Raw genomic sequence first — 23,136 nt, 5'->3', positions numbered from 1 at the left:
GCTTCCAGTCACGGCAATCTCTCTAAGAGACAGATGATGCTGATCTCTACTTGAAAGCCTTGCAAAGTCAGAATCGAGCTCACCCTAATTGCCTTTCTGGTAAACGGAGGATCTACAACAATGCCCTTTCCTCAGTCACTGAGGGACGTGGACTCACTTTCCTGCTTCAATAAGCACGCCTGGAGGAACATATTCAGGGATTCGTCTTGTTGACTGAGGACCCAGCAGTGATGATGTCTAGGGTTGAACCCTGTCATCTACCAGCTATTTGACCTTGCAAGTTTTTTTTTTAATCCTTTCTATGCCTCATTCTATGTCTTTAAAATCAGAATAATAACAGTATCTAATTGTTCAGCTCTTAGGGTTATTGTATGGAAGTATATGTGTATAAACATACATACCCATGTGTACACAGCTCAGTACCAGTACTAATCCTATGTGAGTTTACAAGTATTAGCCATTATGATTGACAATAAGATTCTGGACATTAGAAAAAATAGCAAAGCTTAAAGATTGAGAAGGTGTAGGGAAGGCAGCTAAATGGATAAAGAGAACATAGAGATTTATTTACTTAAGAAATTATAACTGATTCCTATAGTGTTCCAGGCACCATTCTATTTGTGGTTACTTTCCTTCTGGGTGAGGGGAGACACATATAAGCTGTACTTTCAAAGTTATTTGCTTGTTTTTTAAAATTTAAATAAGTCTCTGTTGTAAAGTTATGCTGTGACCGTTTGCCTCTTTCTCCTAAAATCTAAAGGAAGAGAAAAACAATTTAGTCTGTTGGAATTTTTTTCTTAGTTGTGGTTTCATCATAGGAGTGTGCCTATGGTTAGTTCTGTAAGAGACCTCCCACCTCTCACTTCTCACTTCTCCCCTCAGATGCTGAGTGAAGCCGCACCGTCCTTACTATGTCATATGCAATGAAGCCCAGTGACGGAATCCCTACACTTGGAAGCTGCACTCAGATGTCCTTTGCATGAAGGATCTGCTACCCTATTTAAGGCTAGGGGTAGCTATGTGCCAAGAAGAAACTTGGTTTTTAACCCAAAGCCTAACTTACTGTGACAGACTCACCATCCTGGGAGTCTAAACGCCAGCTTACACTAACAGCAGGAAAGTCTTTAAAAGAAGCTGTCACTTTGGTTATTGGTTTTGTTTGTTTGTTTGTTTGTTTAAGGATGGGGAGAGGTAGAGATGAAGGGACCTATTAATATGTTTAACTCAAATTAGTATTCAAGACTTAAAATACCTCTTTCTGGTAGAGATGATGAATAAAAAGTGAAATATGAAAATGAATGTTCAAGGGTCAAGATGGGTCCTGATTTCCTAATAATAGAACTCTCTGGACTTGGACTTCTTTAGGATGTAGGTTCTGGGGACTGTAGGAGGCACCCTCTAAGGTTCTGCTGAGAAAGGACCCCTTCGTCCTCATCTGTCCTGTGATAGCAGCCAGAGCACGGGTCCCACCCTCCTAGATGACCTCCTGCTTGCTTTCTGGTGACCTGCGATGCCAGTAGCCAGAGCACTGCTCCTTGCTTTCCCACATAAAGCATCCAGGACCCTGCCCAACACCATGTTCTCCCCCAGGCTGGAGGAAGTTTCCAAGTCTGGGCTTAAACACATCAAGATATAAAAAAGCTCGGGGCGCCTGGGTGGCACAGCGGTTAAGCATCTGCCTTCGGCTCAGGGCGTGATCCCCGGCGTTATGGGATCGAGCCCCACATCAGGCTCCTCCGTTATGAGCCTGCTTCTTCCTCTCCCACTCCCCCTGCTTGTATTCCCTCTCTCGCTGGCTGTCTCTATCTCTGTCGAATAAATAAATAAAATCTTTAAAAAAAAAAAGATATAAAAAAGCTCATTACACCCTTTCATCAGGAAACTGATTTTTAGTTTCTTACACTTACTTAAGGAGTTAAACCAATTAAATGTTTTCCACAGAATAAGGAAGATTTGCCTGATTTTCTTTCTGGCAAATAACAATGAAACTAGCTGAAAGGGGGAAAAATCATTTCTGGAGATCTCTGGTTAGGCATTTGCTCACAACAACTAAAAAGGGCCTCCAGGGGACCTGGAAGAATTCAATTTGGGTAAATTCTGACCACGTACCAGCTACCACGATCTCAGAATACATTTTAGCATACTTGATTTCAAAAACAGAAAAAGCCTGCTTTTTCCTTTATCATTTTTCCTTGAAAAGGTTGCATTTAATCAAAAGGGTACCTTAACACCCACAACATCCTCACATTGAAAAAATAGCTGTAGAATCTTCCTTAAAGTCCCCACAGAAACCGAATTGTGACTATCCATGTATGTGCAAGGGGCTCCACCCGGGAGGTAAGGGAGACTTAGTACAGGTATTTTAACAAGTGAGTAGATGGAGTTGGTTTTACTACAGTAACTAGTCAATCCCGGCAGAGGAAGGGCTGGAAAAAACAATAGGAGGCAATAAGCGAGGTAAGCAAGTTAGAGGCTGTTTCTCTGGGACAGAAAAAATCAGAGCAAATCCAAGAAACGTTTCAGCAAAAAAACCCAATGCCATGCAGTTGTCCTTTTTTGTTTGGTTGTTTGTTTTACCATTTTATTTATTTGACAAAGAGAGAGAGCACAAGCGGGGGAGCGCAGGCAGAGGTGGAGGGAGCAGCAGGCTCCCCGCTGAGCAGGGAGCCCTACGGCATGGGCTCCATCCCAGGACCCCAGGATCATGACCTGAGCTGAAGACACTTAACCACCTGAGCCACCCAGGCGCCCCTGTAGTCATCATTCTCATACAGGCCACGGTTGAGGGGAAAGGGCGGCAGGCAGAGAACATCGCATTGATCCTATGTTGTAGGGGAAGAAGGCCTTCCCCTTCTTCCCTTGGAGGCTCTTTGGCTGACCTAATCATTAAATTGACATAATACACATGAACAGGAGAAACATAAATTCAATAATGTATGCTCTGGTGCCCCCAAGATAGGTGAGTCAAAAAAGCAGGTGGCCAGAGCAGGCAGCTTTTACGTCATTTAGACACAGAAACAATTATTCCTAAAGATTGGACAAAACAAAGGAGTTTAGGTGTGGGTAGCAAATCAATGAAGAAGGAACAAAGTTTGTTTATATTGCCTTCTTGGCCTTGAATTCCCTAGCTCTGGTGATAGGAAGCATACCTTCACAGGAGAGATTTATTTCCTACTCCCAGGGGGACAAAGGAGAGTCAGTGCCCTTCCTGCGCCGGCTGTTTCTTAAGTACCTTTAATTCAAAATAATCAATATACCAAAGTGGCATATTTCGAGGTGGCCTATTTTTGCTCCCGTCAATATTCTCTCCAAAATAAGACAAGAATAATAGTCGGCTCTTCACATTGCTATGTATATACAGGATGCAGTAGGGTCAGAGAGGGAAGAGCCTCTCACTGCATGGAGAGAGGCCAAGGAGGCCCTCACCAAAGGGGTGCCTATGCCCACCATCGAAGGAAGAGGAATTCATTAGGCAGGTGAGAAAGAAAGACATTTCTGACAGGAGGCCATGAGAAAGTATGTTCCATTTTCAGAACCTAAATCAGAAGATGGGATCTGGCAAACTAGACAGGCCAGAGCATAAAAGAATTTTGTGTTAGTTTTGTTTGGTTAGCAATTTTCTTCAGTCAGGAGAAACAAAATTTTGCCAATTTATGCCAAATAGAACAGGGTAAAGGGGAAGACAATTAATTAAAAGAATGTGGATAACATAGCGAAGTGAAGGACACACTGAATAAGCATGTCTTCGAAAGAATCCAGGAGAGCTGAAGGGATCCAGGTAAGCGTTGCAAAAGGACAATCTTCTCAGAGTGCCTTGATCTAGAATACCTGTCAGCAGCATCTTGAAACAAACCACTTCCAACTACTTTCAATCTTTCCTTTTCTTTATTGAAAATTTCCAGGAGAAAATTGGCTATCTTGGCCAGGAGAGCAGAGAGCTCCTTGAACTGCAGGCACTGAGATCTGATTAGATCCCCAAACTAATATCAATTGTATGGCGCCCAGGAGAACTGAGGGTAGATATTCCACAGGCAAAAAGAGACCCACGAGAGTCCTGCTCTGTCAAGGGGGTTGAACTTTATCCTATAGGCAGAGGGAAGCCAACGGGGGATGTAAGGATGGAGATGATCCATGCTCACGTTCTCTTTAGGAACACAAGATACTGTGGAACTGCAACAAATAAGACCATAAAATGAATGTCATATGGTTTTGTGTCTAGGTTACAAATGATATATCAAGTCCTCATGACACGTATTGGCAGACCGTATCACAGGATGGCAGAAAGAGGAGTAAATTTAGAAATCATTTAGTGAATCCAATTTCAGTTTACAGGTTCACTCTAAAAAGGCTCAGCATCTGTGTCTTTCCTTGGGTCACGAGTCTACTTATCAGCATTCAGGACTTGGGACTAATTTTCTTTAATCATCACCATCCTGTCAAGCTATCGTGAAAAAAACGCTCATTTTAAAATATCTTCCTTCATGAAAGTATTGGGCTCTAACACGGATTTTGTGGTGCCTTTGATTATGTCTGTACTATATACATAATATAGGGCATTTTTCTCATCATTACTTAGAATGCTTAAGAAATAATGGTGTCTTCCACTATCTCCCATTGTTTCATTTATTCAGCAAGAAACTAGTAAGTATCAGGCACTGTACTGGCTGAGGGCACAGAGAAGCGAGACATATGAATAATAATATGAATATAATGGCCACCATTTACATAACACTTATTAGGTGCCAGATAATATTCTGAGTGCATTTCATATAATCATTCACTTAATCCTCATAAAAACTGGTAGGCTGGAATGGGGAGTGACTGTTCATGGATTCAGTGTTTCTTGCGGGGGCAAGAAAGATGTTCTAAAATTAGACTGTGGGAATGGTTTCGCCAACTGTAAATATACCAGAAAACACTGACTTGTACACATCAAATAGGTGAATTTTATATGTGAATTATATTTTAATAAAGCTGTTTAAAAAAAAAAAGAAGTAAAACCCAAGACAGATTATACAGCAATTTGAGGCACAGAGAGGTTACATCATGTGTCCAAGGTCACAAAGCTACGAAGTGACGGAGCTGGGATTCAAATAGAGGCAGCCAGATGCAGAGTCTCTATATTAAATAAGATACAGTCCCTGACCTGGAAGAACTCACGATCTGGAGCATATTTACAAACATGAGGCATAAACTTCTTGCCCTTGTATCTAAATTACTCAGCTCTATTAAACACACACTCAGGGGGAAAAAGGGAGAAATATATAAAGGAAAGCCGACAGATGACAGAGTGCCAGATATCTGTGGATGTGTCATCATGTCTAAAGCCTGATTCTGCTCCTGATGACGTAATCAGGAAAAAGTATCCTAAAATAAGCTCCATTGGAAAAGAAGTTGAAGAGGGAGGTGTCTCACTGTCCATTAACATGACAAGCTGAAGTTGCCTCGTGTGTGCGTGTGCCTGTGCGTGTGTGAGCATGTGAGGATTTGGGTGTATGTGTGTCTGCTGGAAAATTCCCTTCCCGGAAGTCATGCCCGTTCTTCACTGTATGTCCAGAACCTGGAGGGGCACATGGGAGATAAATGGATGATGATGAATGAATGACTCTTAACTAGTCAAAGAATAGCTTAAGTTGATCTCCAACTTCCTGGACTTTAGAATGGCCCAAATCTAGACCATAAGGAAAAAGTACTGCTCATAACTGGAAGTATATGGGCAGTAAATGACAATTAGTCATTTGGGGAGTGCCTGGTGTTCATGAGATCACAACCCCAAGCCTGTATAGGTCTAGTTTTCACACAAAATCCTTTTCAACACCCAAACTCTAGCTGCCTTGAAAATGTATTTAACTGATTATGAAAAGGACTGGGTAAGAGAAAATGGGTGGCGGAGCTCAAAATCTGTTCCACTGTGGAACGCTCAGGTGGCTGAGTCGGATGGGCGTCTGCCTTCGGCTTGGGTCATGATCCCAGGGTCCTGGGATTGAGCCCCACATCAGGCTCCCTGCTCAGCGGGGAGCTTCCTTCTCTCTCTGTCTGCCACTCCCCCTGCTTGTGCTCGCTCTCTCACACACTCAGAAACAAATAAAATCTTTTTAAAAAAAAATCTCTTCTACTGCAGAAAAAACTCACAGTACATTCCTAATGATGGGGAACTAAGGGCAACACATTTCCTTAAACAGTATATATTCAACCTATTACTACAACCCAAATGCAGCAAGGGGAAGTAGAGGATGCCTAAACCAGAACACAGGGCCCACATTTCAGTTCCACCAGTTGGCAGAGGCTGCTCAAAAATCTTCTCAAGAGGGGCGCCTGGGTGGCGCAGTCGTTAAGCGTCTGCCTTCGGCTCAGGGCGTGATCCCGGCGTTATGGGATCGAGCCCCACATCAGGCTCCTCCTCTGGGAGTCTGCTTCTTCCTCTCCCGCTCCCCCTGCTTGTGTTCCCTCTCTCACTGGCTGTCTCTATCTCTGTAGAATAAGTAAATAAAATCTTAAAAAAAAAAATCTTCTCAAGAGCATCAAGGCTCAAGCACTCTGCTAACTGCTGGATGACTAAGCTCCGTCCTCTTGTGCTGAAGGAGTTCACAGAATTGGCGCTTCTATCGCCTCAAAATGTTTAGAATTTCTGTATTGTTACTCAGCTGAATATTCTTCACATTGGGTAACAAACTATGAACGTGACATTCATCAGGCCCCAAATGGGACCACTCTCGAGAGTTTGTGGAAAACCAAAAGAGTCACACGAAAGCTACAAAGGTAGGTTTCCTTCCTTGAGTTCAAACAGAAAATTCTACTTGTCACTGAAATGACAAAGATAAATTTTAAATAAGGTAATAAGTATCAAATAATTTACATTTAGCTTTTCAACATTTGAAAAAAAAAAGATATACTCTCCACCCAGATCTACTTCCTCCATCTGCCACAAACTTTGGACATTCTTCTATTAGCCTACTTACGGTACGTATTACAGGCAGGAGAACCAAGTGGCTAAGAGCTAGGACGTCTATATAATGTGTTATCCAAACCAGAGCACTTCTGAGGGTGAATAAAGTCACAGTAATTACAGTGGGACAACAGAAGTAACCTGGGACCATCCCCGGCAAACTGAGACATCCTGTCACCCTACTAAAAGTTTGTGCTCTGGTGTCAGAATTTCATGGTGGGGAGGGAGAAACAATTAAAGGTTTAGAATAGTGTTGTTAAATGACCATAACTTCAGGAAGCTTAGTACAGAAGTGGGTTTTGGCCAGAATGGCCAGAAAGACATCAAGGGTAGGAAAGCCCAAGAAAACATTCTTATGGCACTAGGAAAGAAATCATAAGAGGCCAAGCTAGGATGATGGCAATAAAAAGAGAAAGCCTATGTAAGGGACCAGGCCATTAAACAAGTCAGATAGGTTGTAACAGTAGTCCAAGTAGTTAGAAAATATTAAACACATCTCAAGGGACTTGACAGGTCAATGTTAGGCATAGCAGAGCACCCGATAACAGGAAAAACAGAGGGAGCTCAGATTCTAGGGCAAAAGCCGTTTGCTCCGGATCTCTTCTCACACTTCCTGTTCCCACTGGTGCCAGGCTCACAGGGCTGTGCTTACTTCCAAGGAGAACTGGAGCCCTCCACAGACCGCTTGCTATGATGCAAGGCACAGGTAAGCCAAGCGTTTCCTTCCTCGGGAGGGTGATAAAATGCCACTACCAATTGCTCCAGACACCACTTGGTGGCACCAGTACCCTGAAATGATTGAAATGCAACCTGCTATTCTTGATCTTAAACTGAAAAACATGGACGCATAAAAGGTCTAGCCAACCCTCAAGTTCAATTTCTTCCACGATTATCTGACTTCTTCAGAACTTTCACATCCTCCTTTATCTCAATCTATGGAAATCCTGAAAACTAGCAGATGAGAATGTTTTATTTTAATGATCTCTTGTTATTTCAGAAATTCATTTGTATGCATATATACATATAATTGGCATAAATGTGACCCCCTCTTTCAACCACATTTTTCTTACGTTAGCCTTTTCCTTTTTTTGTTTCTTTTCCTCACCTACCACCACCACAATTCCTCCCACCCCTTCCAGACAATCCATCTTAATAACCTAGAGTGTATCCATCCATGTTTGTTTTCATCACCATCTTACCTTATACAAATGTGTATAAGCAAAAGAGATAAAGAGAGAGATGAATGTATACCTATATAAGTTTTTTTGATCAATGATTTAGGAAATGGACTCATATAATATACTCTTCTACACATCTTGTTTTTCTCCCTCAACAGTATCTGGTGATATTCCTTCTAAGCAACTAGTGTTGCTCCAATTCACTTTCTGGGGATGTTGTTATGTAATATTCCACAGTGTAGAGTACATTAATGTATTCAACAGTCCCTTATTAAAGGGTATTCACTTGGTTTCAGGTTTTTGTTGTTGTTGCTTTGTTTTTGTCACAAGGATTGTTATTCTGCTGTAGAAATCCTGTGTTTATATCCTGTATGGTAGTGCTCTTGTTCCATGAGTTAAATTCCCAACAGGGACATGCTGGATTAAAGGGTAAGTATATAGTTTCGATTTTAAGAAATGTTGCTAGATTTACGTCCAAAAAAAGCTCTTTAAAATCCCCATTTCCACCAGCAAAATGAGAATGACAGTGCCTTTTTCCTCACATCTCCACTAGCAATGTGTATTGTTACTTTTTTCTTTTGCCAGACTGATGGATATAAAGTGACAACTTATCATTAATTAACTTTTTGTTTTCCCAATTGGCTGTGATTTTGAGCATCTTTCCAGGTTTTTTAGCCATTTTCATCTGGTTCTTCACAGCTTTTGCCCAAAGCAAGGATTTTTTTTTTTAATTTCATTTATTTATTTGAGAGAGAGAGAGTAAAAGCTGGAGAGAGGCAGAGGGAGAGGGAGAGGGAGAAGCAGACTCCCTGCTGAGCAGGGACCCCCCCCCCCAATGTGGGCTTGATCCCAGGATGCCGGGATCATGACCTGAGCCAAAGGCAGACACTTAACCGACTGAGACACTTAAACGACTGAGCCTTGTTGGTGCCCTAACAAGGATATTTTAAAGGGATTTTCCCTTAGTAAAGAAGCTAGAAAAATATTGTTAAAATATTATAGAAAGTAGAAAAATAGGTTTTATCGTGGTCAGCATTATCTATATTTGATATCTAACACTAAAAGCACTTGGGCGCTCAATTCAGCAGCATATATACTAAAATTAGAACAATCCAGAGAAAATTAGCATGGCCTCTTCACAAGGACGACATGTAAATTTGTAAAGCGTTTCATATTTTAAAAATACACACAAACATACATGCGTGCATTCATACATACATGAAAGCACTGGAAAATGATTTTGTGAGTACTAGTCAATTCTGGAATGTCTACGCTAAGGGCAGAACATGATTATTTCTCTCTTCATAAGGAATTGTCTCACTGTTAGTGCTTTGTTTCTGACCGGACATTGTATTGGTTTATATGTTTAAGTAGGACTTGGAATTAAACAGAACCAGTCGCATTTATTTGAGTGTCATTCAAAATACTTACTGAAAAAAAAAAAAGGACAAAAATCAGTAGGGAAAGAAATTGTATTTTTAAGCTTCTAAGAAGATTTTATAAACAATGGATCCCAGAGAACAAAAAAAGTCATAAAATGACTTGACAGTGTCCTTTTAAGTGAACATATGTGAGTTTATGCATCCATATGTGTTCACATGTGCCCTACATATGCACAGCCAGCTGCTAACCAACCAGATTGTTCAATGCGTATGTTTACTGTAAAACAAACCGAAAGTGTTTGCTCTCTTTGTTAGAGAAACAGCTCATAATTTCAAGTATACAAATGTCAGTTGTTTCTCATTTCTTTTTTTTTCCAAGCCAAATGAGCTGTTGATGCCCAATTTGGCAGGATCCTAACTGAGGCTGACTCTTGGCCAGCTGCAGAAACCCGGCCCTGAAAGTTCGGGAAAATTTTTACAAGAATAAGGAGCTTTTCCTAATGGCTCCCTAAACCAGAGGAAGGTTCCTTAGAGCCTCAGCCAGTTCTTTCCCACTCAATATCCCAAAGGATAATCACTAACATTGTTTGGATACTAATGGCTGGAGCGAAATGAGGGTCCTCCCCCACTTTGGTCAAATACTCTTCCAAAACCCACTATTAACAGAAAACATCCTGGGGAGGTAGAAATTATTTCTGTGATAACAAATTTATCTATGAGTCCTCAGTATCTCCTCTTTCATTTCAGCCTTTAGACAGAGCTCTGCAGCTTAAAACAGTGAATGAAGTTTGGACCAACTTCCAGTTGAAGATGGAGCCTTTGGACAGATTAGACCCCTACTTCTACAATCACAGCATTGAACCCAACTATCACTATCGGTATCCTCTACTACTCACATCAGTATTCTCCGGCTAGCAGGCTGTGGTGAAAAGAGCTCGTGCTCTGGAGTGGAAGAGTCTGTCCAGTGCTGGCCGTGTCGCTCCCTGGCTGTGTGGCCATGGTAGCTTCACGCTTCCAACTTCAGTTTCCTTATCAGCTATATGGAAATAATAATGCGGATTTCCTAAGTTTCTGATGAAGATGAAAGGAGATAACCCATATAAAGGATGATGCACAGTACTGGGGACAAATTAAGTGCTTAATAAATGTGAATGCCCTTCCTCTCCATTTCTACTTTCCTTTCTCTAGTCCCTGCAAAGACAGAGACATGAAAAACCAGGAGTATTTCTTGGTCAAGGAGATAAGACCAAAATCCCCAGTACCAATGATGGGGGTGAGGGGTAGAGGGGAGGCTGAATTCAACAGAAAAAATCATTTAAAATGTTCTCTTTTGACAAAAAAATAAAAACAACAAAAATAAAATGTTCTCTTTCAAAATCATTGAGACTAGACTGATAAATATGAGTGTATTCATAAATGCATTTAAATAACACCAACTGTGTGCCTAGAATAGTGCTTGACAGAAGTGTCCATAAATACTTAAATAAATGAATGAAGACCAAACCCTTAAAGCACCATCGTAATTCCTTCTCTGATGCTCATTTTCCTGGGATTTATTGATTAGCGATGATTCTCTGCTTTTCAAAGTGAATGTCATAGTAAGGAAGAAGTATGGGTATCTGTTGTCATTGTCTTACTCAGCGCCTGAAAAGCAACCAGAAGCATCCCATCCACCTTTCAGTCTGCCAACACAGGCTCTTCCTACATTGAACCACTTCTCATTCCTTCTTTCCCTCCCTCCATTCAACCTCCTGAAAGCTGTCCAGTATTTGGCCACAACTGAAAAATACAGTTCCTCTTGCTGTAGGTGTCCATGTGTTTGGGGCAAAATGAGCCACTGTTGACAATTGTAAAGAAAGAGAGAACAGCTGTTTGCATCTGGATGTGGGGTAAGAAAGAGAGAACAGCTGGTGGCAGCTGTGGCAGACAAGAAAATAAGCAAGTGAGCAGCTGCTGGTGATTCCGAATCTACTGGACTGCCCAGAATAATTGAAATCCAGAAGAAGTATGTGAGACTCGACTTAACTGCTTTACTGTATCCTGCTCTTCATTAGGTCCCACTTGTCCTTCATTAGAGACATTCCCATGATAGCCACATGAGGACTCCCAGTAGGAATATCAGTCCCTTCCTTCCCATCCATGACTCTTTGGAAAATCAAACCAAGAAAAGTAAAATGGCACAGACATTCCTTCCAGTAAGCCCATGCTTATTTTTACAAGAAGGAAGCAGTCTATGGTTGACAAGGGAAGGAATGTTACCAGTGATGGATCTATCATAAGAATGGGCAAAAATAATTCTTTCTATATTACAAGAGATTATGGTCATTTTGATGATGATCCCACACTTCAGAATTCAGTAGTCTAACATAAAAATGTGATAACTTAAGAGTAATCAAAGCCTAGAAAAACACATTTTAAAACCCTGTCATCCTGTGAATGTGTATACATGGAAATATTTCTCTCTATTTTCTTTTTTATTTTTAATAAAAAGAAGAGAAAGACGTCTTTATATCATGCATCTGGTGACAAAAAGTTCGGTTGGTTTTTGTGCTTCCCACTGGTTCTTCCAGTCATCTGGAATTCTCAGATAAACTGAGAGACCCAAAAGTATGCCATCTATTTCTCATCTTGTTCAACACAGAAGAAAAACATCTCCTCACTCCATTTTATAGAATTTCAGCTCTTTAGTTTCTAAGGTAAAGTTCAAGAGAAGAAAAAAAGAAGCTACCACAATGTTATATATTAACAAATTACATACAACCAAATGCCCCCAAATAAAAAAATGATTAAGCAAATTATACGGCATGCTATCTGTATTTACAGAAATGATAATTTTGTAGATAGTGATAGGGAAAATGCTTGCGATATAGCATTCATGGAGAAGTCTGCTAAGATCATTCATACATGAAAAGTTAATGCAAAATATACACCACGATTAAAACTAAGGTAAAAGGATAGGCATAGGACAACGATATAAAAGGAATTTGTTAAAATAGAAGAAGCCAAGAGAGGATAGCAGAGGAGGAATTTTAAATTTTATTACTTTTATGCTTTCTTTTTGTTGATAAATTGTATTAATATAAAAGATCTAAATAATAATCAAACTATTATGAAAATTACTAATAAAATCACTAAACTATAAGTTCCATAAGGTTTTTGATCACCTTCTCTCCAATGCCTGTCACAGTGCCTACTTACCAATAAATATTTGTTGAATGAAGAAGTCAATGAAATGAGTGAAACATCTGCATTTTTAAATGACACTTGTAAAAGAAAGAATGAAATCACTTCCACCAATGGCACATGTGTGACTGAGAAAAGAAGGCTGGCTCTCCTCTGAAGATCAATTAGAAAGATCCCTGAAGATGTGTACTCACAGCATTTTGAAATCAGCTCTATCCAGCTCTATCCGGCCACAGTGAGATATGTGGCCCAGCCAGACCTAATGAGCCCCCACATTCTGAATTGGAAAGGAGAGAAACTAGCCAGTGCAAATATGCTTCCAACTCTAAGATATGATTCTGTGACTTGGATTAGGAGAAAAGGGAGAGGGAGTAGTTGCCAAAATACTGATGTCCCAAGCACCTGGCCCTTAATTTACGGACCAGAATGGCCCATGACAAAGTTCCCAGATGTTTTGTGCTCCAGGTGAGTAGCTTTCCTCAAAGCAAATTTGATTAATGTTTCTATCCACAGCTCCGCTCTCAAGTCCTGGCTTTGTTACCCGGTCTGGCATTGAAAGAAGTGCTTGAGTTCTAAATCAGGTAGTAGGAATGTAAGATGCCATTCACTCTTGATTTTACTGTCCCATTTTCCTGCAACAATAAGGATGACTAGTTGAAAGAATTTTCACTATGTCAAAGGCTGCCTTTGAATCAGCCTTGTTTAGTAAACTCTTCCCTGGGGAAATTGTGATATACTCATCATTCCAATATGAACATCTTTATACAAAGTCTGTTTTCCAGATATCTTGAACCTTCCCCAAGCCCTGCTTATATAAAGTGTGAATGTTCCATGTTAATGCAAAGTATTCCTACACTCTAAACATGGAGTAACTCAAGACCCTGACAAATTTGTATGTTATCCAAAATATGTTTGCAGATTTTTCCCTCTTGCCTATAAAATAGCATTAAAGGAAATGTCTCGCTCCATAAATATAACTGTCAAGTGTTTAAATGCCTTGCACTTCATCATCATCATCACCAAAATCATAAACTGCCTTTTTTTTTTTTGTCCAGGGCTGGGATTGTAGTATACTCGGCATATTCAACAGATATTTGAATAACACACTGAGAAGATGCAGCTGCTACGTTTTTATCAACCTTCCCTAGAGGGACCATAACATCTAGTTATTTCCGGGTATAATTTCTGTATTAGAAGTGTGAAGGGTAATTTTATGTGTCAACTTGACTGGGCCATGAGATACCCAGATATTTGGTCAAATATTATTTGTTGTTTCTATGAGGGTGTTTTTGGATGAGATTAACATTTAAATTGGTAGATTGAGCAAAGCAGATTGCTCTCCATAATGAGTGGGCCTCATCCAATCAGTTGACGGTCTGAATAGAACAAAATACCAAGAAAGAAAGGATTCTTCCTACGTGAAGGCCTTCATACTGGTACCTTGGCTTTTTCTGGCCTTTGAACTTGAACTGAAACATTGGCTTTTCCTGAGTCTTGAGTCAACCAGCCTTCAGACTGGAACTAGACCATCCATTTGTTCTCTTGGTGTCTAGCTTCACTAGCTAACCCTACAGACCTTGAAACTTACCAGCATCCGTAATCACATGAGCTAATTCCTTATAATAAATCTCTTTATATACACATCCTACTGGTTCTACTTCTCTCAAGAACCCTGACTAAAAACATAAAAGATTAAACATACTATTCAACACAAAAGATTCTATTCACTAATAGAGGACTCTGGAAAGATGGCAGAGTAGAAAGCACAAGGGATTTTTCTCTCTACCCAGATAACAATTGCATTGGCAGAATCTCTCTGATGTAACTATTTTGGAACTCTAGAGTCTATTGAGGGCTTGAAGTTTCTAAGGGAAGATTTGGATGGTAAATTGCGTTAGTTGTAGTCAATTTCAGTTCCTAGCAGAGTAGTAACTAACTCTCCTAGTTACTAGGGCAAGCAGCTCTGCCAGTGTTCCTGGATTCTGTCCTCTAAACATTGGAAATCTGTTCTCTGCTCATTAATTGTGGCTTCTGATCACAGAGGTACAGACAAAGAGGTGGGCAGCCATTGTTATTGCACCTCTCCCCCATTGTTGCAAGCCCCTCCCCTGCCAGCTGAAGTGAATTCTAGGGGATTTAAAGAACCAGGCCTTCAATTTTCATTTTTTCTCCTTTCAAAAGCCAGACACGAAAGACTAGGACATTCAGAAACAACTGCATATTTGGAGAAAACTAGAAAGTGACTGTGCATGCCCAAGAAAAAGCTCAGAAAAGACTTTAGAAGACCTGAGGTTTACACCTCAGGCTGATCCTCAGCATAGAAACAGCCTAAAACAATCAAAAACAAACAAAGAAAAAAACAATGACAATAATAAAAACCAGTAAACCCTGGGGAAGAGTGAGGATCTGATTTCCAGAATTACCCTGTTATGTCCAGTGTACAAAAAAAAAGCACAAAACATACAAAAAATAGGAAAGTGTGGCTCATTTAAAGGGAAAAAAATCAATTAAGCAACAGAAACTCTCCCTGGAGACTTAATAGCAGATCTCCTAGACAAAGACTTTAAAGCTCTTATCTTAAAAATGCTCAAAGAACTAAAACAAGATGTGGAGAAAGTCAAGAAAATGATATGTGAACAAAACAGAAATATCAATTGATAGAAAGTCTAAAAAGAAACCAAAAAAAAAAAAAAATCTAGAGCTGAAAAGTACAGTAACTAAAGTGGAAAAAAAAAAGTCACTATAGGGACTCAAATTCAGATTTGAATAGGCAGAAGAAAGTATCAGTGAACCTGAAGATAGAACAATGGAAATTATCAAGTATGAGGAACAGAAAGAAAAAGATTGAAGGAAAGCAAACAGCGCTTAAAAGATCTGTGGAACACCATAAAATTAATCCAGTAGAACTAAGATGTGCAAAGAAAATGTAGCATCCTTATTTTCTTATCCTTATAAATTCAGTCTCTTCTAGATTGTGTCTGGTAAATGCTCAGTCTTTAAAGCTTTCTCCTTCTCTCTTGCTCCTACAGAATATGTCATCGTGGGGTACACAGGCACTGATGTGACTTCATGGCGGCAGCAGGTGGGGAATGGGGCATCTTGGATCCCATTTACCATCTGAGTTCTTCCTGGTTTCTCCTGTGAGATTGCTGTCTAGTTCCTGAACTGATATCTGCTAAGGTGAAACTGAACCTGTTTGTCTTTAGGGCATTGTACTGGCATTCACTACTGAAGTCAATAACAGTAGCCAATTATCTCTGGTCTTGAACTCTTTCAGATCCCCCATTATGTTCTTTGTCCAATCCTCAGGCTTCCATACTATCTGGTCCCACCCCCTTATTTCTCTGACTTCTTTTCTGTCATTCTTCCCCTTGCCTACCCTTACCCAACCACACTGACCTTCTCTCTGTTCCTTGAACACACCTGGCGTGTTCCTATCTCAGGATCTTTATACTGCTAGTCCCTCTGTCTGGGATCATGGTTTGTTCTTTCACTATATGTGAGACTTTGCTCTGATGTTACCTTCCATATAATAGATTCCTTGACCATCTTATTTAAAACTGAACACCCCTCCTGAACTCCCACACTCCCTTGTTTATTTATTTCCATGGCAATTTTCATGATCCAATATATCATATGATTTACTTACTTTTGTTGTCTGTCTCCCTCCTTAAGAATATAGACTCGCTGTAGAAATTAGGGCTGGCAAATGGTGTAGAGAACTCAGAATTAATATAGTACTTGTTCCACGACCATGAGATTCAATGAAGTGCATCAATCCCTTAAGAAAAGTTGAGCAATGAATGGTGGAATAAACAATAAGATTTTGTGCGGGATTGAGTCAATAACATGCTTTCCCATCCATTCCTGTCCTTCACTTTTCAGATTTCCATATTTTCCTCATCTCAGTCTCTACTGGCTTTCATTTTTAAACTCCAAAGGTACTAACAAATGACAAAAATGTCTTAATTTTTGCCAAAAGTTTATTGAGGGCCTACTTAAATCTTTGTATTAGCGAAGGTAAACACTGGCTACTGTAACTAAAACATTTTAACCAAATAGAACCTATTCTTCCCTGAGACTATCAATCAATGTGTTCTGTGCAGCTGGTAGGTGGTTTTTTCCCCACAGAGGAGTTTTTAAGGACCCAGGCACCTCCTAAGTTATGGCTCCACAAGCCCTATCAACTGCTTAGCAACCAGGCAGGAGAAGAAACAGGAGATGAAATAGATAACAGCTGTCTAATTACCTTGATCACACACATCACTTCTGCTCACATACCTTTGGTCAGAACTAGATCATTGTATAACCAGATGCAAGGAGCCATGGAAATTGTAGTCTCTGCTTGGGCAACTGTTTCCCTGTGGTGATTCTATGCCATGGAAGGAAAAGCACAGATCTTGTTGCCCATTTAGCTGTTTCTACCATGCATGTCATATGGTGTGTATGCATTCTCACATACATTACTTCATTAATTCTTTCAACACCTTTATCAGGTATTAATATCATTCCCATTACATAGAGGAGACACACCCAGAGAGAAGAATTGACATCCCAAGGCTTCAGGAGGTGACTTCATTCATGAAGATTTACATTTTTAATATAGGATTTCTTGAGATATAATTTACATACTACAACATTCACCAATTTAAAATATACACTTCAGTGGTTTTTAAGTACTTTCACAGTTGTGTAACCATCACCACGGTCAATTTTGGAACATTTTTATCACCCCCAAAAGAAACATGAGGAGCACCTGCGTAGAACAGTTGGTTAAGCACCCAACTCTTGGTTTTGGCTCAGGTCATGATCTTGGAGTCATGAGATCAAGCCCCAAATCAGGCTCTACGCTCAGTGCAGAGCCTGCTTAAGAGTTTCTCTCCCTCTCCTTCTGCCCCTCCTTCTCTCTCTCTCTCAATAAACAAATAAGTCTCTTTTTTTAAGTAAAAAATCAAAATAAATTAAAAAAGAAATGTGCGCTAATTAGTATTTCCTTCTCATTTCCTCTTCAACCTCTTTCAGCCCTAAGCAATCACTAACCTACTTCCTGTCTCTATGGATTTGCCTTTTCTGGACATGTACAATATGTTGGCTAATTGACTGGCTTCTTTCACTTAACATAATGTTTCCAACGTTCACCCATGTTGTAGCAGGCATCAGTATTTTATTTCTTTTTATTGCCGGACAATATTCCATTGTATGGATATACCACAAATGTGTTTATCCATTCATCAAGTGATAGACACTTGGACTGCTTCCATTTTTGCTTATTATGAATAATGCTGCTATAAACATTTGTGAACCAGCTTTTTTGTGAACACATGTTTTTATTTTTCTTGGGTATATACTTAGAAATGAAACTGCTGGGTCATAACCTGTGTGTTATCTTTTTTTGAAGAACTGCCAGGCTGTTTTCCAAAATGACTGTGCCATTTTACATTCTTCTTATCAGTGTAGAGTCAGTGTTCTAATTTCTCCACATCCTTCCCAACACTTATTTTTTAATCTTTTTTATTATAGTGGGGTTTGCATTTTGAAGGATGACTATTTCTGTCAACTTCAAGAATTATGAATTATGGCTCAATTCCTCCAGTAAGAGGCTAAGTAAGAATGAGAAGCATGAGATTATTTTTAAAGGATTTGTCTTCCATGCTTTTTCTCCCAGGTATATCTTGCCTTAATCTGCCATTTGGATGCCCAGAGCCCTGAACCTGTGCTGTGGGATTCCTAGAATGCTTGCCCTCCTTGAGTTTACCCCATGATTCAGACTTTTCCTGATCACTCCTTTCTTGACACTCACAATAAACAATTGGATGCAGGAAGTTTTGAGCCTTCTGTTTTAACCCATCTATTTAGACCCTGTTGACTTTCATATCTGAGAATCTTTTAACTCCTGTGTTTAGGAGTAGAAATCGTTACATCAACATTATGCTTACATGCATGAAGACTCCTTCATTAGGAAAGTATTTTTTACAGCTAATTTCTATTGAGCTACTTTAATTCCTTGATGAAATTTTTATTCCAAGGCATGAAGACATTTATAAATTTTTTCCCTTTTGATTTTTAATTTACTGAAATTCTTTTCATTGGAATCAGTTATTTTCCACATACGGTTTAAATGAAAATGTTATTCAATGTGTTTTTTTCCCCTTGCTGTTCATATCAAATTTTTCTTGATTATAGTTTCTGCAATTGCATGTGTTCTTTTATGGTCATTATTTGTACCAAGTCCAATTGTCTCAGGTCAAATTATTCACACCCAAACTTAGTAAAAAAATTGGATTCTTACATCAATTTTTAGGCAATAATAAGTTTCAACATGTGCCAATTTAGCTGTTGGCAGTTTTATTTAGTGTTGATTACTTTTGCCAAGTCTAATTTTCCCTGTTCAATATTTGCATGTTTCAATGTGAGCATCAAGACATCATTTGTCATCAGATTTTCATCTTGAACAAATTTTACCATGTGCAGTTTCAACTGTTGTCTTTTGTTTTGTGCTGATCATTCCTAACAGTAATATTTAGTATGAATAGGATAAAAGACTGATAGTTTGGATTTTTTTTTTTTAGCTAATACATGAGAAAATTGTAAGAAAGTTCCCTCACCTATGTCAAAGTTATTCTGCTGTCTGGAGTTTCTCTGTATTATGACCTAATTCTTTAACGTATTTCCAATCGATTTGTGTATTCTGTACCAACCACCCATGCTGATGGCACAGCAACAGCAAATGATGGGATCAGAATATCCTTGGGGTTAAATGTTCCTGTGTCATGATATTCTAGGGGTTACAATAATCCAGTGTCACAAAATTAATCTGTTCAATATGTTCTATATCTGATTCATCATTGGAATTGGCTGGGGAACTTCTTTACACATACAGATTCCTAACCTATCTCTTCCCATCCCTGTCTGTCCCTGAAGCAAATTATCACTTCACAGATCTGGGATAGGCTCCCAGCATCTGCAATTTTTTAAAAAGTTCCTTTCTGATTCTTATGTCTATCCACAAAGGTTTGGCTGTCTTCTGGGCTAAGCCATACCCAGAAAAGGGCTATTGATATGGGTCAAGCATATGTCACAATACTTCCATAACTTAAACCTAGCCAAAAAAGAGAAATAGGACATTGGGAGGGGAAAGGAGACTGTTGGTGGCTAAAGAAGAATGGATGGGTGCACTACCCAGAAGGGCCTAGCAAAGATGTAAGAGGTGAGCAGATAGTGGTCATCAACTTGGAGGTCAAGAGAAGGAGTGGAAACAAAGCAGCACAGTTCAGAATCTATGTGCTCAAACTGTAGGCACTATGGGGTCTTCCATTTTCACAGCCCTTGTTCTACTTCGACTGGTCGGGGGCAGACTTTGAAGGCTGGACAAGATGGTGCCTTGCTCAGTAACTAAATCAGCAGACAACCTGATACAGCAGATATAAATCTCAGTCAACAACTCAAAATTGGAAAAAAAATAGAAATTTATTTGCTGTGATTCAAGTTATTTTCTATTTTTGAGATGCCCATCCCCTATAGAAAGAAAAATAAGTTCAGTCAGTTTGAAGTTTGCCCTAAAGTGGGTCTGAAGTAGGATGGCCGGACAGTGGTTTTAGTGCCAACGTGTTTTGAAGGGAACCCCATTATGTCACCTGAAGAGGCAGATGGATCCCCCCCGCCAAAGTTTGGTTTGGGTGTTGCTACTGATGCCATCACACATATATCAAACAGATAGGAAACGGCTTATTATTTACATAACTGAGATGTCTGAGAGGGAAGGGAAGGCCTCTCAAACAAGTCCGAAATGAAAAGGCAAGTAAAGGAGACTGGTGTAGGTTTGTAATTCTGTTGAGGGGTTGGGCTGAAGATGTGAGTCCCCATGTAGCAGGAGCTTGTGGTTTTGCTGTTGCCAAAATGGTGAGCACTCAGGCCTAGACAAGATCAGCTTGTCCAGATGTGGTACAGAAGGGGGAGAGAAAGAGGTGAATTTTAACAGCTGTCAGCAGTCAAATATCAGAGTCCAAGTCTTCATTACAAAGTCATTTGTCTTTGATTTCACTTGTCCACACAGAAAGCCTCTGAAGCAACCAGCATCTTGCCTGATACTTGGTCTTTAATAATAATTTATTACTATGGCTATTTTCGTTGATTAATTACCAAGTCCCAAGAACTGCCCTGTTCTACATGTATATTTCATTTAGGCCTGACTGCAGTCTTAGGACACAGGTAATATTATTATCCCACTTTACAGGTGAAGACAGTGAGGCACAGATTTAATGGCATCTGCCTCTCTCTGGAAAGAGGGAGAGTAAGGATTCCAACTCAGACTGTCTGGTTCTATACCTCTATTTCCTATCCTCCTGGTTCTTCTCATCCTACCACAGCATGATATAACCGGCTGCTTTGGTGCATGGAAATTCTACAAGTCTGTCCCTACTTCTAGAGCTTGCTTCTTCCATGTGACTCTAATTCTGGAAGCAGGGCTCTGAGCCCCACTCTGCAGGAACAGACCAGCCAGGATCCTGGCAGAAATCAAATGCACTTCCTAAACAGGTAATTTAAGATTTCATAAAGGAACTGTTTACAAAAATGTGAGCAGAGGTTAGGAAAAGCAACAAAGGAGGGGACAGGGAGCCATCACCACCCTACACCCAGCCAGAATAAATGAGGGGAGGAAGTGGCTACAGTAATGAAAAAAGTGAGCAGTGTGGAGAGGGCCATCTGACAGAAGCTGTGGCCTTTAGTTAAAGAGCACAGCTGGGGAGGCAAAGGAGTAAATACCCTGTTCTTATTTGCCTCCTGTTCTCCAGATCTCTTGCCAATGTCTTCTACTGGCCAAACCCAATGGAAGAATGGAGGGCAAGGACATTGTCATATAGTCCATATGGATAGTCACCCAGGGCACCAGGTAGGATGAAGGGTGGGAAGAGGATCTGTGAGGTAAAGTAGCTAATGACCATCATAGGCCTTTATCATTGCTGTTATCACTCCTCCTTATTATACTTTTATCGCTCCTCTTCCCTTCTCGTCTCTCCCCAGGCTAGGTAAATAACAAACAGACAAACATACATATATGTGTGTGTGTATATATATATATAGAGAGAGAGAGAAAGCTATCAGGGGCAGGAAAGAAGCACTCACTCTCTCTCTCTTCCCCCTCACTCTGCCTCCCCATTTCTTAGGAACCTAGTCAACTGCAAACACTACAGTGTCTGCCATATATGGTCTTAAATACACAAAGGTTTATTTGGCTCACATAACTAGTTTTATGACCCAGTGGGCCATCAAGAGCCCAGAGTCTATCCATCTTTCAGCACTACCATTCTTGACATTTTGGCTTTTATCCTCACTCTGGTTGTCTTATGGTTCTAAGATGGTTGCTCCTCCTCCAAGCATTACATCTATGCATCTGTGTAATAGGCAGAAAGAAGGATAAAGGAAAACACCCACAGAAATGCATCCTTTACATCTCATTGGCAAGATTGTGTCACATGACCACCTTGGACTACAAGAGACTATGCCCAGCAAGTGGCGTTAGTTGAGAGAATTGGAGTACCCTGGAAAAGGGTGGAGGGGCAGCTTGGTGGGCCAGTTGGTGGAGTGTCTGACTCTTGGTTTTAGATCAGGTCATGATCTCAGGGTTGTGGGGATCAAGCTCCAAGTCAGGCTCTGTGCTCAGCTCAGAGACTGCTTGAGATTCTCTCCCTCTCCCTCTGCCCCTCCCCCCACTGTGCTCTCTCTTTCTCTCCCTCTTTCTCTCTCTCTCCCTTTCTCTTTCTCCTTCAAATAAGTAAATAAATCTTAACGAAAAGAAAAGAATGGAAAGGAAATAGACACTGTGTAGGCACATATCAGTGCCTGACATTTCATTTTTATCTATATCACAAATCGGCTCTGCTCTCATAACTCCTTAGGCCTTCAGAAATCAAATCCAGAAAGAGACTTACAGACTTAAAGAGAGAGAGAATATACAGTGAAGCACATGACTGCTCAGTTATTACAGGTTTCTCAGACCTTGTTGCTGCAAGGCATGAACATGTAACCATCTTCTCAACAACTGAATGTGAGCAGAAGTGGTGTGTGCCCCTTGAAGTTAGGCCTTAAGACACAAGACTTTTGTTACTGTCCATCTTCTTCCCCTCTCTACATTCTAAAAGCTAGTGTCTGTGACCAGCTTCTGCTATGCTGTAAAGGATAATGGACCAACAAAATGTCATACCTCTAAATGTCCACATGGATCAGGAACATGTCCAAATCTGGACTGTTAAATCCAGCACTCTTATGGAAAGAGAAAAGAACTTTGTTCTATAAGCTACTGCCTTTTGGGGTCTCTATGTCACAGCTTCTATCCTACCTAATATAGTTTCTATCCCAAATCTGATTCTCCAGGATGGTTACAACCTCATGCAGAGCTGTGCCTGGGTTTATTTGTGATATTTTTCTAGGTTTCCCCAAATTAGTGGTT

General features: G+C 40.2%; 1 protein-coding gene and 1 non-coding gene across 3 annotated transcripts in view; one reads left to right on the top strand and one right to left on the bottom strand.

Moving 5' to 3' along the window:
- TSPAN8 (tetraspanin 8) overlaps window positions 1–23,136 on the bottom strand; it is a 221,067-nt gene that overhangs the window by 61,837 nt on the left and 136,094 nt on the right. The window lies entirely within an intron of this gene.
- Window positions 9,197–9,303, top strand: LOC113256481 (U6 spliceosomal RNA). The gene has a single exon (XR_003316688.1). It is a non-coding gene; the product is annotated as a U6 spliceosomal RNA (small nuclear RNA).

The sequence above is a fragment of the Ursus arctos genome, unplaced genomic scaffold (genome assembly GCF_023065955.2).
Source record: "Ursus arctos isolate Adak ecotype North America unplaced genomic scaffold, UrsArc2.0 scaffold_21, whole genome shotgun sequence".
Lineage (NCBI taxonomy): Eukaryota > Metazoa > Chordata > Mammalia > Carnivora > Ursidae > Ursus > Ursus arctos.
This window is presented reverse-complemented; position numbering and strand designations above follow the sequence as displayed.